We start from the raw sequence: 17434 nt of genomic DNA, 5'->3' as shown, positions 1-17434 counted from the left end.
AATCAGAGACAGTGGAAAGGTTGAGAGAGGTGGTGGTGAGGTAGAGCTGGGTGTCGTCAGCGTACATGTGGAATCTGACATTGTGTTTTTGGATGATGTTGCTGAGGGACAGCATGTAGATGAGAAATATGAGGTGGCCAAGGATAGATCCTTGGGGGACTCTAGAGGTAACGGTGTGGGAGCAGGAAGAGAAGCCATTGCAGGTGATTCTTTGGTTACCACTGGATAGATAAGAATGGAACGAGGCGAGGGCAGTCTCACCCAGCTGGACGGCGGAGGAGAGGCATTGGAGGAGTATGTTGTGGTCAACCATGTTAAAGGCTGCAGACAGGGCGAGAAGTACGAGGAGGGATAGTTTACCATGGTCACGGTCACATAGGATGTCATTTGTGACTTTGATAAGGACCGTTTCAGGGCTGTGACAGGGGCAGAAACCTGATGGGAGGGATTCAAAAATTGTGAACTTCATACAAACACGACAATGTTCATCACTAGTACTGTACAATGCAGATTCAAAGCATTAACTACTAAGCATCTTAAACAGAGGTAGTAACTTTCTAACCCCAAACTCCTAAAACAGATGGGGCATTTAAACTTCCAAGCCTATTCTCGCACAAATCCAGGCAAGTTAAGTATCACGACTCAGGTCCCACCACTAAAAATTTATCAGATTTTTATTGGAAAAGCAATGTCTTAAAAGGGGTCATTTTTCTGTCTTCACCTTTCCACCAGGGAGCCTCACCTGCCAAGAGAACATGGAGGGAGAAAAATTCGATAAGGCCTACTGTCGGGTGTGGGTTGTGTGATCTGCTATTAACCCGCACCCGATGGCCTCTACGCAGGCAGCACGTGAATTTTGAGCTGCCTGCTACATACCATGAGACCTCCGTACAGTCAGCGCTAGCCGTGCTGCTGAGAGGCTGCATGGAAAATGAGGAAGCCGAATTTCACGTGCTGCCTGCGTAGGAGCCATTGGGTGTGGGTTAATAGCACCTCTTAAAGGTGCAGGTGCACATTTTAAATGGGACATGCACAGTCCACTAGGAGGAGGGAAAGATGGTTGCAAGGATGGCAGAACTGGCGCGAGAGCTAGCCCCACGATTCTCGGATGATGAACTGGAGGCCCTGGTGGAGGGGGTTGACGAAACGAGGGCCAGCATGTACCCGCAGGGTGGCAGGAGACCCTCCAGACTCCAGCTCAACAGGCATTGGCAGGCTGTGGCCCAGGATGTCAATGCCAGGAGCATGGCACCACGCACATGGGTGCAGTGCCGAAAGAAGTTCAACGATTTGACACGAGTGGTCAAGGTGAGTGAATGCAAGTGGCACATCCTACCAAATGCACCACTGCTCCACACATCACACTCCCTGTCACCCACCCACCAAACACTGCCCATCCATACGCAATGCTGCACTCAGCATGCTGCATCTCACCCACACATAGCACCACACTTGCGGGCCACACAACCACCACTCACAGGTCACACACATTGGCAGCTATTCTTCCATGACAGGCACACCAGCTAGACACCTTGCAGGATACTCACTGACACACTGTCCTCTGTCTTGCAGGAGAAGGTTGCGCATAACAACCGACAGCAGGAAGGACCTGAGGGTGGGCAGGCACGTCTACACATCCTCACCCCCTTGGAGGAGACGGTGCTTCAGATCGTTGGCCGGGCCGTCGCTGCAGCAGTGACCACACGCCGTGCTAGAGGTCCCCGATGAAGGGGGTCTCTGCATATCTAATGCTCCTTCTCGTTTCCCACATCTTCCTCCTCCCATAATCTTTTCTGATTCATGTGCTGCAGATGCTGTCGGCACGCACGTCTTATTTGCTCCTCTTCCCGCTCCACAATTCAACCTGTTTCCCTTTGTCATTGCAGATACTCAAGAACACCTGGCGGCACCGTCCGAGGAGGAGGAGGAGAAGGAGGAGGAGGAGGGGGACACTGAAGTCACACCATCACTCGATCTCACACTTGCTTCCACCAGCTCAGAGACTGACACTGCGCGTCCTTTAGAGGTTAGGTTAGAGGAGGGATCTGCACATGGTGAGACACCGAGCACAAGTGCGCAGGAGCCGGGGCGGGGGGAACGGATATCACAGATGCCAGCTCAGACTGCTGCAATGGAAGCTCAGACTGCTGCTATCATGGCTCTGGGGACTGTGGAACGGGACTTCCAGGACATCACAGCACTCCAGCAATCCGTTCTCCAGCTGATCACCAGGGTTGCTGAGACACCGCCCCGGGAGAGTGGCAGTGGCCTTGTTGCCCTCTCTCAGAATTACAGCATTCCTGCTCCCACCCCTGCCAGTCTGTCAGTGCCCTTGTTGTTGCCTGTCAGCCAGCCAGGCAAGACTGCTGCAGCCTGTGCTGAGATGGTGCAGTCTGAAGCCGGGCCCTCTTGGCCCAGAGATGCTTGAGGTCATCCTCTCAAGGCCATCTGCAGTCTCCTCAATTGAAGGCCAGCAGCCTCCCACTGGGGAAGCACCTTGTAGTAGCACCAGGAAAGGTAAAGGCACATGAACAACAGGAACTAAGGAATGCACAAGGGTGAATAGCTCTGTTCTGTTTCCCTAATCTTATTTATTCATTGATAAATGTGACTTGGAATTTGCATTTGGTGGTGGTTTTTATTTGTGCGATGAGCTGAGAGGAAAACCAATGTGCAATCAGATGGAGGGAGATTTGATTGTCATGTGGGAGCGGACAGGTGGGGAGTGTAGGACAGTCGGTGAGTTGGGGGATGTAGTTCACATTATTGATTGCGGGCACGGATCAGGCGAGTACGCAGAGCCCTTGCAGACAAGGCGTGTGTTCCCTGTTGTACCCTTGCATCTTCCTCCACTTCCTCCTCCGGTTCCTCCACTTCCTGACCCTCAGCCTCTTCCCCCTCCTCCACCTCTGGCTCAGGATCTTCTTCGATCATCGTTGGCAAGGACTGATCCCTTATGATGGCGAGGTTGTGCAGCATGCAGCAGACCACCACCAATCTGTCCACCAGCACAGGGGTGAACTGCAGGGCTCCTCCAGACCGGTCCAGGCAGCAGAAGCGTTGTTTGAGGAGGCCTATGGTGTGCTCCATTATGTTGCGTGTGGCAGCATGGCTCTCATTAAAGGCCTGCTGTGCACATGTACGTGGATTCCTGACTGGTGTCATGAGTCACGGTGTGAGGGGATAGACCTTGTCGCCCAGTAGCCAGCCTTTGACTTGCCAAACTGGGTGAAAGATAGCTGGCACGTTGGGCTGCCGCATAAGGAAGCCGTCGTGACTGCTCCCAGGGTAGTTGGCATCGACCTCCATGATTCGATGCGTGTGGTCGCACACCAGCTGCACGTCCAGGGAGTGGACGCCCTTTCGGTTGACGAGGATAGCCAAGTTGATGTGCGGGGCACGCAGGGCAATGTGCGTGCAGTCAATGGCATCCTGCACCATGGGGAAGCCAGCAATGCGGGCGAACCCCCATGCTCACTCGTTCTGATTGTCTCTGTCGAGAGTGAAGGTGATGAACCTGTTCCTCATCTCATACAGTGCGTCTGTGACCTCTCTTATGCACCAGTGCACTGCATACTGCGAGATGTTGCACATGTCGCCAGCAGAGGCCTGAAATGATCATGAGCCGAAGAAGTTCAGCGCCACCGTTACCTTCACAGCCACAGGAAACGCTGTCCTTGCCCTGCTCTGAGATTGCAGTTGTAGCCGCAGCAGTTGACAGATCTCGGTGACGGCTTCCTTGGTGAACCTCAGACATCAGATGCAATCCTCCTCGCTCATGTTGAGGTAAGAGAATTGGTCCCGGAAGGCCCTCATTGGATAGGGCCTCCTGCTCAGTGCCCTGTGCCTCCTCCTCCTCCCTTTCCTCTCAGCTTGACCCACTGTGCGTGGCCTCTCTGCATGCTCCGAATCGTGCTCAATGCCCAGCGGGAGCCCTAGCAGACTGCCCATTGTTGCCAGGAATGTTGTTCAACCACGGATGTAACTTTCTGAACCATAAGGCATTACCTGTCAAACCACTCTCAAATGTACTGTAGCAACTCTTAATAAGTATAGGAAGCTTCAAAAAACACTTCCTGTTCCACCAGCAGCCAGAAGCAATAATCCAGCATCTAACCTGCAACACCTGCATGGTCCCTTTAAATAGCACTGGTGGTGGGGGGGGTCCTCCAGGCCGTCTAAGACATGTTCAGGTGTGCGTGATTAAGACTGTGCATTGAGTTGAACGTTAAGTCCCAAAATGGTGTCTATCACTTTAAATCAGCGTTGCACACTGATTGTGCGCATTTTCTCCCTACTTTACATGCTGCAGGTGTTCGGTATTTGCGCACGCGCTAACTCCTATACCAAGATGGCATATGGCACATGTCACGCTGGAAATGTGTGTGCGCAGCCAAGACGCCATCTTGACACTTCGGGAGACCACGTAGCGCCGAAACAACGGGCTCTATACGGCCCAATTTCTAGCCCCATAATTCGGTAGAGTGCAGAGGAATTTCTAATATGTGCTCCCAGTGGGTGGGACTCCCTGCTGGGAGTGCAAAGTTGGTAAATGACTCCTGTATTGTGGATCCATTGAAACAAATTAACCAGGGATTCTTATTTCCAGTGAGACGCAGGTAGAGATTATATTTAGAAACTACTGTTGGGGATATCAGCAAACATTTAATGATTATTGTAAATGGATCAACACGTCTGTTAAAATAATGAACAGAGGAATGTCATACAAAGGCATTAACTGTTTATTCATTGATCAACAGTCATCTCTAATCTTATCTTGTTCAAACAAAAAAGTGACTGAACATTAGTGACATTGATTTAAAATAAGTAAAATGCGAGAGCTTTGAATACGCAGAATGGGCCAGAAAACCTGGCATCAATAGAGCATGTGAACTTGGCCCCTTTATATAAGAGGACTGATTTCACTGGGGCTAGAAGTTCAGTATTGGCGTGTTCTAACCCGGCCGAGAACAGTCTTGTGGACCCCACTTCCGCCTTTGCAATATAATGTATGCTTGTATCTTGCCGGGTTACAGTACACTGGGGGCACAGGAGGTGGTGCTAACAGAAATTCTAATGGATTTGATCTCCTTGTAATACGTCAGGCCGCGAGGGGGGGGGGGGGGCAACAACCGCTCACGCCTGCCCCCAGGTGAAATCCCCGTGGCCCTCTCTTTGAGGCGGAGAGCCAGCATTACGGGGTCCCACCCTATTTCCTGCCCTGCCTGTCCCGCCTGCCCTTCTTATACTGGTAGCCCATCCCAAGAAAATTTGGGGACAATATTTTGATCTAACAGAAATATTGAAAATAGCCAAAGATACCTTTACTTTCACATAGAGTGAAATAAAAGTTATGAATTACTTTAGAATGTTATGCGTGCACAATCATAGTGGGAATCATACTCTGTACTGATCAAGACCTCTGAAGGCACCTATTTCCAGACAATGTCTGTGAGTAATAGTGGTGGCATATTGGTAGGTAGTGCTAATCAAAGATTTGCTGGTTGATGATCACCTAGCATGTCTTTTTTCATGCAATACCACAAAAAGCATGATTGGCAATAATTGGCTTCTGAAAAAACAGTCAGGTCTTAACAAGTATCTGTTCCACTGGAGCCACTATCACAACTGCTGCATGCACTAATCATCTGCCAATGTGAGCTATGTTCACCTCTATCTGCAGAAGCTGGTAGGCAGGTATTGGCAGGTGGGCATACAGTGCCTCTCAAACAGCCTGACTTGTCTGACATCCCTTTGATGGTCATCTTCTTCTACCAAGCACCTCAGATAGATGGATTCCCATTGGGAAACCCACTGATGGCAGTAATGGTGTTCGGGGGGGATTAAATAATTGCTACTAAAATACATGGGTACCTAAGTGCAACAGGAAAATAAAACAAAAAAAATTAAGAAAAATGGGCCAGAAACACCATAACTAATGTTCATGCAAATCAACATGTGTCTGCAACTGGGAGGAAGACTGATACCTTCCACTCCTGAGGTTAGTGACCCTGCGAAAGAAAGAAAGACTAGTATTTATATAGCGCCTTCAAGACGTCCCAAAGCACTTTACAGCCAATGTTGAAGTGTAGTGACTGTTGTAATGTAGGCAAACGCGGCAGCCAATTTGGGCACAGCAAGGTTCCACAGACAGCAATGAGATAATGACCAGATCATTTGTTTTTTTTTATTGATGTTGGCTGAGGTCAGAACACTGTAAGAACTCCCCTGCTCTTCTTCGAAATAGTGCCTGGACATAAAATGCTGCGGGGCTGCTGACCTCTGCACCTGAATTCCTGAGATGTGCTCTCAGTGATGAAGAGCAGGGGAGTTCTCACAGTCACTGGGAGTGAAAATTCATTAAGAAAATATCTTAGAATATTTAGTTTATGTTGGCTGTCACCAGGAAGAACAAAAGATCCATAAATGAACATCATCAGTTTGAGTTCTTTCTTTAAAAAATTAAATGTATTGTTTGGGATTCCAATGTTGGAAAATGTTCTGTGGGGTTCATAATCCCTTTAATAAAAGACATTTGAAGGAAAGGGTTAACTGTGCCCCTTTTAAACAAAGTCATTTGAAAACTTGCAAACACAATAATGTGGTAAACTGTGTTCTCGCAAATCCTGCTTTTCCCTCAGTGACTCTGATGGCATTGGAGAGTGAGTTTTGGGATCGAAGACATTGTACTGTGCGGATAGATATCGAGATCATTAGATAAATAAGCTAGATGGATAAAGATGAGCTTGGAGGGTTGTTAGACTTTTAAAACACATAGACTTTTCAACACAGCAGGGGGTAATGTAAGAGAAGGCAACAAGAGTACACATCAAAGGCTTCAGATTGGGAAAGCAATGATAGGTGTAAAAAGGTATGGGCCTCTCACTCCTATCCGGAAATTTGTTCAAAGAACTTGGATTTGTAAAACATCAAATAGTATTTCTTCCAGCAACGTCCCAGACTCTTCCATCACCATCCCTGGGTATGTCCTGTCCCACCGGCAGGACAGGCCCACCAGAGGTGGCGGTACAGTGATATACAGTCAGGAGGGAGTGGCCCTGGGAGTCCTCAACATTGACTCTGGACCCCATGAAATCTCATGGCATCAGGTCAAACATGGGCAAGGAAACCTTCATCTGATTACCACCTACCGCCCTCCCTCAGCTGATGAATCAGTCCTCCTCCATGTTGAGCACCACTTGGAGGAAGCACTGAGGGTAGCAAGGGCGCAAAATGTACTCTGGGTGGGGGACTTCAATGTCCATCACCAAGAGTGGCTCAGTAGCACCACTACTGACCGAGCTGGCCGAGTCCTGAAGGACATAACTGCCAGACTGGGCCTGCGGCAGGTGGTGAGCGAACCAACACGAGGGAAAAACTTACTTGACCTCGTCCTCACCAATCTACCTGTCGCAAATGCATCTGTCCATGACAGTATTGGTAGGAGTGACCACCGCCCAGTCCTCGTGGAGATGAAGTCACGTCTTCGCACTGAGGACACTATCCAACGTGTTGTGTGGCACTACCACCGTGCTAAATGAGATAGATTCAGAACAGATCTAGCAGCTCAAAACTGGGCATCCATGAGGCGCTGTGGGCCATCAGCAGCAGCAGAATTGTATTCCTGCACAATCTGTAACCTCATGGCCCGGCATATTCCTCACTCTACCATTACCAACAAGCCAGGGGATCAACCCTGGTTCAATGAGGAGTGTAGGAGAGCATGCCAGGAGCAGCACCAGGCATACCTAAAAATGAGGTGCCAAACTGGTGAAGCTACAACTCAGGACTACATGCATGCTAAACAGTGGAAGTAACATCCTATAGACAGAGCTAAGCGATTCCACAACCAACGGATCAGATCACAGCTCTGCAGTCCTGCCACATCCAGTCGTGAATGGTGGTAGACAATTAAACAACCAACGGGAGGAGGAGGCTCTGGAAACATCCCCATCCTCAATGACGGCGGAGTCCAGCACGTGAGTGCAAAAGACAAGGCTAAAGCATTTGCAACCATCTTCAGCCAGAAGTGCCGAGTGGATGATCCATCTTGGCCTCCTCCCGATATCCCCACCATCACGGAAGCCAGCCTTCGGCCAATTCGATTCACTCCACGTGATATTAAGAAACGGCTGAGTGCACTGGATACAACAAAGGCTATGGGCCCCGACAACATCCCGGCTGTAGTGCTGAAGACTTGTGCTCCAGAACTAGCTGCGCCTCTAGCCAAGCTGTTCCAGTACAGCTACAACACTGGCATCTACCCGACAATGTGGAAAATTGCCCATGTATGTCCTGTCCACAAAAAGCAGGACAAATCCAATCCGGCCAATTACCGCCCCATTAGTCTACTCTCAATCATCAGCAAAGTGATGGAAGGTGTCGTCGACAGTGCTATCAAGTGGCACTTACTCACCAATAACCTGCTCACCGATGCTCAGTTTGGGTTCCGCCAGGACCACTCGGCTCCAGACCTCATTACAGCCTTGGTCCAAACATGGACAAAAGAGCTGAATTCCAGAGGTGAGGTGAGAGTGACTGCCCTTGACATCAAGGCAGCATTTGACCGAGTGTGGCACCAAGGAGCTCTAGTAAAATTGAAGTCAATGGGAATCAGGGGGAAAACTCTCCAGTGGCTGGAGTCATACCTGAATACAGCAAAGGCTATGGGCCCCAACAACATCCTGGCTATAGTGCTGAAGACTTGTGCTCCAGAACTAGCTGCGCCTCTAGCCAAGCTGTTCCAGTACAGCTACAACACTGGCATCTACCCGACAATGTAGATGGTAGTGGTTGTTGGAGGCCAATCATCTCAGCCCCAGAACATTGCTGCAGGAGTTCCTCAGGGCAGTGTCCTAGGCCCAACCATCTTCAGCTGCTTCGTCAATGACCTTCCCTCAATCATAAGGTCAGAAATGGGGATGTTCGCTGATGACTGCACAGTGTTCAGTTCCATTCGCAACCCCTCAAATAATGAAGCAGTCCGAGCCCGCATGCAGCGACCTGGACAACATCCAGGCTTGGGCTCATAAGTGGCAAATAACATTCGTGCCAGGTAAGTGCCAGGCAATGACCATCTCCAACAAGAGAGAGTCTAACCACCTCCCCTTGACATTCAACGGCATTACGATCGCCGAATCCCCTACCATCAACATCCTGGGGGGGGTCACCATTGACCAGAAACTTAACTGGACAAGCCATATAAATACTGTGGCTACGAGAGCAGGTCAGAGGCTGGGTATTCTGCGGCGAGTGACTCACCTCCTGACGCCCCAAAGCCTTTCCACCATCTACAAAGCACAAGTCAGGAGTGTGATGGAATACTCTCCACTTGCTTGGATGAGTGCAGCTCCAACAACACTCAAGAAGCTCGACACCATCCAAGATAAAGCAGCCCGCTTGATTGGCACCCCATCCACCACCCTAAACATTCACTCCCTTCACCACCGGCACACTGTGGCTGCAGTGTGTACCATCCACAGGATGCACTGCAGCAACTCGCCAAGGCTTCTTCGACAGCACCTCCCAAACCCGCGACCTCTACCATCTAGAAGGACAAGAGCAGCAGGCATATGGGAACACCACCACCTGCACGTTCCCCTCCAAGTCACACACCATCCCGACTTGGAAATATATCGCCGTTCCTTCATTGTCGCTGGGTCAAAATCTTGGAACTCCCTTCCTAACAGCACTGTGGGAGAACCATCACCACACGGACTGCAGCGGTTCAAGAAGGCGGCTCACCACCACCTTCTCAAGGGCAATTAGGGATGGGCAATAAATGCTGGCCTCGCCAGCGACGCCCACATCCCGTGAACTAAAAAAAATATGGTCAAATGGTATAAGGAATGGATTTGGAACCACTGAGGCAATCAAAATTGGAGACGTCAAGACCATTAAAAATGTCTGGGTGTAGAAATGAAAGGAGCTATCTCTCCATGAAAGGCTGTAAACAGAGACAGTAAAGGGACCTTTTACATTCCATGGTTTAAGCACATGGCCTTTTCTCCAATCATCTGATCAAAGCCTAATCTGTCAATCATCGGTGTATGTTAATAATTGAGGCATAGCAATAGGGAGCATTTGGACAAAAAGAGTAACATGCTTCAATCCTACGTCCTATTGGTAAGAACAATATAAAAGGACGACTTTGAGAGAAGAACAGTCTCTTCACCACATGACAGTCAAAAGGAACCACCACGCACACTGCAGTTGAACATTGCAGAAGAAGAAGAGAAGCTCGTAGACTGAAACATTGATCAACCTTCGGGCCTCAATGAGAAAAATCCTTGGTTTAAGGTTATATGTATTTAATGATTTACCTGATGTGTGTATGAATTGTTAAGTTATTACATAATAATGTTGCAAATTATTAAGTGTATAATGGGATCTTATACAGGAAAGTCATATGTACTTTTTGATTTTGCTTCATGAATCCTCGTATGAATGATAACATCATTAAATAATTACTTTTGATTAACGAAACTACTGTGAGTGAGGGTGACTTTCTTCACTTGACTATTCGTCCAGTTCCAAGAATCATAGGAAATAAGGATTCCCTACAGTTCCAATCAAATAGAATTTGCCATATTACATGGGTCAATATGATTCTTCATTGGGACAGACAGTAAAAGAATTCAATGCCTGTTTCTGATGTTAGAAATAGGTTGCTGAAGCTATCAGAAAAAAATACCAGATAAGCTCTTTAACGGGAGAGGAGGGGGGAAGAGGATTCAATTAAGCAGGCACCATTGCCTTTTTCAGACGCTTAAGTAGCCTATCGACCTGCCACCTTTAAGTGCAGATCGGTAGTAGCATGAAGGGCTTGAAGTCTTTTCCAAACTCAGCAGAAGCACAGCAACACTGATGTTTGTCATATCATAGCTGCCGCCATTCTTTCATTGAGGGGTGGGCTGAATGAAAGATTCAGAAAAATGCCATTACCACCCATTTCACTAAAAGGAATCTCCCATGCCAAGGTAAAAAAATATCATATATCAATCTAGCTGATATCACGTCACACATCATAACAACCCAGCAACTATAGGAAGCAGAGAACAGGCTTGTCCATTACAATTACAGGCACAATCAATCAACAGCTCCTTTTGCTACACCAACAACAGTTTCCCTTTGCAAATCTACTGTGACCCTGTGCCTAATCAGAAGTACATGTATAGTTGAAGTACAAGCAAAGGCGACCAAATAAACAATATGAAATATGTGCCCACAGTGTGTATGGTCTCCTCTTTTCAAACAATGTACTTGTTCTAAACCTGTGAGTATGTGTCTGTGTTGCTATCCTTTGTGTTCACTTTCTGGTACCAGTGCCACTAGTGGAATGGTCACGATATCAGCAACACTCCACGGTGGAGCGTCTTAAACTATCACTGTGAGGTACCAGAATAAAAGTGATCAGGGCTGTGTGATATCAGAGACAGGCTGCTGGCGTACATAGGTACCAACGGCCTTCCTCTGCAGCTCTGTGAACAAGTGGTGTGCCTCTCCTCTTGGCTGCCCCCTGATATATCTGAGAGCAGAACACTATGCATCTAGAAGATAAACAAAACCTTCTGTTATGGTAGGCTCGACATGTTTCCTTCGTGGCCCTAACTGTAGACCTTCTAGAAAACAAGATCCTGGCCTACAAATTCCGCAGATCTTTAAGAGGAGATGGACAAGTAGCAGAGCGGGACTGCAGTCCACTGCTTAGGCCTTGCCTGGACCTGATCCCAAAAGGTGGGCCACGTGTCCTGCTCTGCTGCTGGAAGCTTGGAACTGTACCTGGCTGCTCCATGGGAGGAGCTCTAAACGTTCAATGGACCAAAGGGAAACATGTTTTAATTATTCCACACAAGGAACAGTAGGTAGCCATTAGATTATAAACAGTCCCCGGAACTAACTCCCAAAATGCTTCTGGGACATAAATGGGGTGGGCAGAAGATACATCTGCCCTCCTCCACCGGGGGCAGAATTTGTGGGGTAACTTAGAGGGGGCAGAAGCCCAGCAGAACCAGGTTCCAGTCAAAATTTTGACCCCCTCTCTGCCCACAACTATAGCTGAAATCCACCCCCCAGAGGGCTGAAATTTCTATGTTCCAATGTTAGATGTAACAGCACTCAGAAGATTGAGGATCAATACCCCTATGTTGCTCAGTCCCTGAATCAGCAAGATTTCCACTTCAGCTAACACTGATTCAGCAGATTGTGGATGTTAGAAGTGGAGGTACATATCTCCAAGATCTAGGTATCCAACTCAGACATGGAGATCTTTGAGATGGATATCTCCATTGTAACAGAGTGAGAGCGGGACGATATGTAAGCCATAGGACGTTGAGAGCTATATATCCAAGAAAGGGATACAACTTTAAGAAGTTATATAAAAGGTGGTATAGCTTTAAGAAATCATTGACCTTAATTGCCTTTAATCAGGGAGGACTCCCAGCCTGTAAGAATAAAAGGCAGGGAAATGGCTTGGTTGGTGAGAGGATGGCTGGAAAGTAATAACTAGTGTGGTCTGGTTCATTGCTGTAAGTAAAGGCACAATGTTGGTGAATAAATGTCCCTTGTTTTAAGATCTAGTCTACATGTCTAATTGACCACTGGGTCCTGGGCCTGCATCAGCTTGTTACATCCATGAATCTGTGGGACTGCTGATGTTTTTTTTCAACATTCCCATGATACCAAATATTTGTCAGATTTAATAAATGATTTTAAACAAATTAGCACAGCAGTGACTTTAGTACCTTAACAAACAGGAAGTGAGCCTCCTGGCCCCTATAAAAACAAATTTTCTGACACAAATGCAATGAGTGGAAAGTTTTGAGGCAGGATGGAAGGTGACGGAGCCTAATGTAGTGCACATAGCACTTGTGTTCCATTACCTTCCATCCTGCCTCTAAATTTTCCACTTAGCAAATTTGTATTATCAGAAAGTTTATTTAGAGATGTTTGCCTGGTTGCTGTGGCATTGTGAGCAGAGCATGAATGTTCTGATATGTTCAGCTGGAAGGCAGGCTCACTGATCTCCATACATAACACTGCCTCAGCTACTTCAGACTTTTCAGGCCAAACAATCCATATCAGCTTCTTTGGTACATATGGGAACACCATCACTTCCAAGTCACACACCATCCTGACTTGAACATAGATCGTCGTTCCTTCATTGTCGCTGGGTGAAAACCTTGGAACTCACTACCTAACAGCGTTGTGGAAGTACCTTCACCACATGGACTGAAGTGGTTCAACTAGAAAGACCACCATCACTTTCTCAAGGGCAACTAGGCATAGGCAATAAATGCTGGCCATGCTAGCGACGCCCATACCCTGAGAATGAATTTTTAATAATCAACACTTTGATCATCTGTGGTTTTGCTTCCCTATCGATTGTAAGTTATATTTTGTTTTGCTTTCTTCTGATATCATGGAATCTCTTCCTGACTTACTATAGGTGAAGGACTTGGTGTTAATGTGGCTGGTGATCTCCCAGGTTTGCTTTTTTTTGTATATGGATTGGAATACAGTAATAGAATGATGATTCATGTCGGTGATTCTCTGTAAAACTTAAGTTTCCAGTATCAGCTGACAGGTACCAAGTGGGATAGACACTTTCTTCCCCACAGAGAGGGTGTCAGATAACCTATTGACCTTCTGGTGCCTATAGACTAGATTTAGGTATTGAATGAATTAAATTAGCACAATTCATGTACTTGAGGTTGTAATCTGGTATGATCCTCAACAAAAATACCTCGCAATGTGATTATGAAACACGGAAAATGGTGGCGTGCAAGTGCAGAATGGGATTGTAATGTTTTGCGTATACACTCAAACATTGGGCCATTGTAGTTAATCCAAAGTCATATGAATTAGGAAGTCTTCAAATAATGAAGACAGGTACATAGTTATGAATTGTAATATTCTTATTTAGCTGAATAGTTCCCATTATCACTACTGAGCCCAACTGTGTGCCAACGATTTCAATCATTTACTCCCAACCAGGAAAATTAGGTTATTGGATTAGTCTCTCTCTCCGACATCCTCACAGAAACAGAGTTCATGCCTGACATGTATTACAACACACTCAATGACCTTGGCAGGGTTATGTACATTCCATACCTGGTCCTCAGTGCTGGATTTTAACAACTACAAAAAATGCCAATTCAAAGTGTATATACACAGGATTTTATAAAAATATCTGAGGCATCGGAGATACACAACAGGGTTGTCAGTATCTGAGTTCTGATCCTGACAGACCTGCTGTGCCTTTCCAGCATTTTCTATTTTTATTTCAGATATCCAGGATTTAAAGTAAATTATAAAAATAACAGAAATCTACCATGACTGAAACATAAGTCAGAAACCGATGTAAACTGGATGTATATTGCTCTCATTATTAGTTATGAAATAATTTAATCCCCTTGATTTTACTGCGGCAACGTAACTTTCATTTGCTATCATTCTAGATTTTACCAGCTGTTGAGGATCCTTGCACAGCTTTCATTGCTCCCTGAAAAGTAAATTGAAGGAATTTCTTTGAAACGCTTGGTTCAATAGCTTTTCTCACTATAAATTTCCACTGTACATAGATTTCTGAAGTGCATTAGTGTTCAAAGAATTTTACCACCTCCCATGGTACAGGACCATTGACAATAATGGACAGTAGGTGGCAGTATGGATCCAAGCTTTCGTCTGCAGCACCAGCATCTCTGCTACAAGTAATATTGATAATGTGAGTGCATTCCTTGTAATAGGACTCAAACACCAGTAAGACAGCCAGATGGCTTATAATCTCGTTTATGTTCAAGTTGTGTGAGTGTTTGCATTAAATTACAATAAAAATTCAAATAAAGTAATATATTGTGTTACCATAACCAAAATCGTTACCTAATGTGAAAACTGGGACTGAATATAAATTGCAAATTTTATCATTCATTACTAATTCAGAAATGTGAGCACTACTTAGAAAAATCCTCTCCTTGGAAGAGTGCTGACTCAAATGAGGTTTAGAAGTTGAATTTGAAAAGTAGTAGAAAAGCTGCATAAAATAGAAAACGTAGGGACATTGCTGCAAATAGAAAATAACATTAACAAGATGTTTTCTCAACTATAATCATTAAACATAAGGAAATTTGAAATGAAAGTAAAAACACAGACAATCATAATATGGTGGAAAGTAAAGTAACCGACATCCTGTTTTCACCTTGGGGACATTTACCATTCTGTTTCAATAAATCACCACTGGTTCAATTGTAGGTCTGGTTATTACATTGTTATAATGCCTTAATACAGCAGGAACATTTGGGAATCAGAATCTAATCAAATGATGCACTTGTAGAATCATTTATCTTCCAAGTTATAGACACTGGATCTGCTCGGTGCATGTAATCTACTAAATGTTTTTTTCTTTGTAAACATGCCAAATAACCTATTAAAAAGTTATTGTTGACTCAGTTCTGGCCAGGCTTAGATTTTCTATTGCCAAACCTAAGTGAAGGTGAAAAAAGTAGGAGAGTTGACTTAAATCAAGAGCTCGTGACTAGGTGATGTGAATCATGGCTTTTAAAAGTCTGAAGATTGTCGGAGAAAGGACAGACTGAGACGTGAGGTTTTCTGCAGTTTTGAGTACTGGGAAATGCTAACTTAAAGGAAGAGACAAACTCAAGCCAGAAAGGCCAGCCTGTTCTAAAAAAAAATTGCTATTTCCTGCTATGATGGTTTGTGAGGAAAAATTAAAAACTTTTTTTAAAAATGACTAAAATACACTTACTTTAACATTACTGTATCCTTTAGGAACATAGGAACAGGTGTAGGCCATTCAGCCCCTCAAGCCTGTTCCGCCATTCAATTAGATCATGGCTGATCTGTATCTTAACTCCATCTACCCACCTTGGTTCCGTGATACTTAATACCCTTAACTAACAAAAACACATGGTCTTCCATATATTCACTATTACCTAGCAACTCTGGGTGCCATTTCGTGTGATCTAGCAACGATATGTACACCCCAATATTGGGAAATGACAAATAAAGTTGCCACCTGTTTAAGACGGGCAGTTCCAAAGCCTGTGTTCCCCACTCACAGGAACTGGAGAAGAAATCTGTCATTACAATCTCTGCCCACTTTTACCAATCCTGATCAGGAAATCTAGGTTGGTGTATAGAACTTGCTTTGATTTGGCAATGATGAAAACAGACTTTTCACCTATGAGACACACATATATACATATAATTTTAGTGTCATCTCAGCTTCCTTGGAAAACTATAAAGCACATGAGAAGCTAAGTCCCAGGAGAAAAGAAAACAGAAATGGCTTCAAAACTGCTAAAAGAACCATGAATTTGGCCCTTTCAATCTATCTACCCAGGTAAAGGGGACATTGTTTCCAATTGCTATCGACCTGGCGTAAAGGGTGTAAAAAGACATGGGAGATGTCAAAAAAGGGTTCACGTGTTATTTAAGTATGATAATGAACCTCTGGCCTGTTTCAAGCAGGAGTTTCTGTCGCCCGCTCCTCCCAGCCATGAATGCACATCACGTACCACTGGGATGGAGACCTGGTGTTACAGGTCTCAACCCATTTTCTTCAGGAACTGGTGCACATGGAGCATTGAGCAAAGGATATATTGGCCCTGTTCTGTCTGGAACTCTCCCTATAGCGAAATCATAAAGTTCACGTTCAGTAACATCATAAATAGGAAAGAGGGCTGTTCATTTATAGTGTCCCGGAATGGCATTTCAGAATGTCACTGTTCAGACTTTTCGCAAAAGTGTGGGGTAATTTTAACTTTTGTCAATATTGTAAAACGGACGCTAGCGGATAGGCTGTCCGTTATACACCCCACTCGATTTTCCTTTCTAAGGCAGAATGGAAAATCAGACGAGATGTATAACGGGCGGTTGAACCGATATCGTTCGTCTTACAATATCGCCAAAAGTTAAAATTACCCCATGCTTTTGCTGTGTTCACAGTTAGATGGCAGTTTTCATAAGCAGACTGAGGTGGAGGAGGGTTATCCTGCAGGTTGTGAGGGGAAGACACTTCTGCCTTAACTACTAGAGTTAAGGTGTTTGTTATGTGAAAGTTAGATTTTCCCTCCTATTCCAAACAAGCAAAAAAGAGATTAAAATGGCTTCATTACAGGCACATGGCAGAAACCTAAACTCTCCACAATGGCTGCAAATGCGTTTGAGAAACAATTCACAAAATTACAAAATGCGTTTCTAAGCACAAAATCCAAAGGGATTATTTTTGAGGTCATCATAGAATCATAGAATGGTTACAGCACAGAAGGAGGTAATTTGGCCCATCAAGCCCGTGCCGGCTCTTTGCAAGAGCAATCCAGCTAGTCCCACTCCCCCGCCCTTTCCCCGTAGCCCTGCAAGTTTTTTTCCTTCAAGTACTTATCCAATTCCCTTTTGAAAGCCGCGATTGAATCTG

This window comes from Heptranchias perlo, chromosome 5, assembly GCF_035084215.1.
Source record: "Heptranchias perlo isolate sHepPer1 chromosome 5, sHepPer1.hap1, whole genome shotgun sequence".
In the NCBI taxonomy this organism is placed as follows: Eukaryota; Metazoa; Chordata; class Chondrichthyes; order Hexanchiformes; family Hexanchidae; genus Heptranchias; species Heptranchias perlo.
This window is presented reverse-complemented; position numbering follows the sequence as displayed.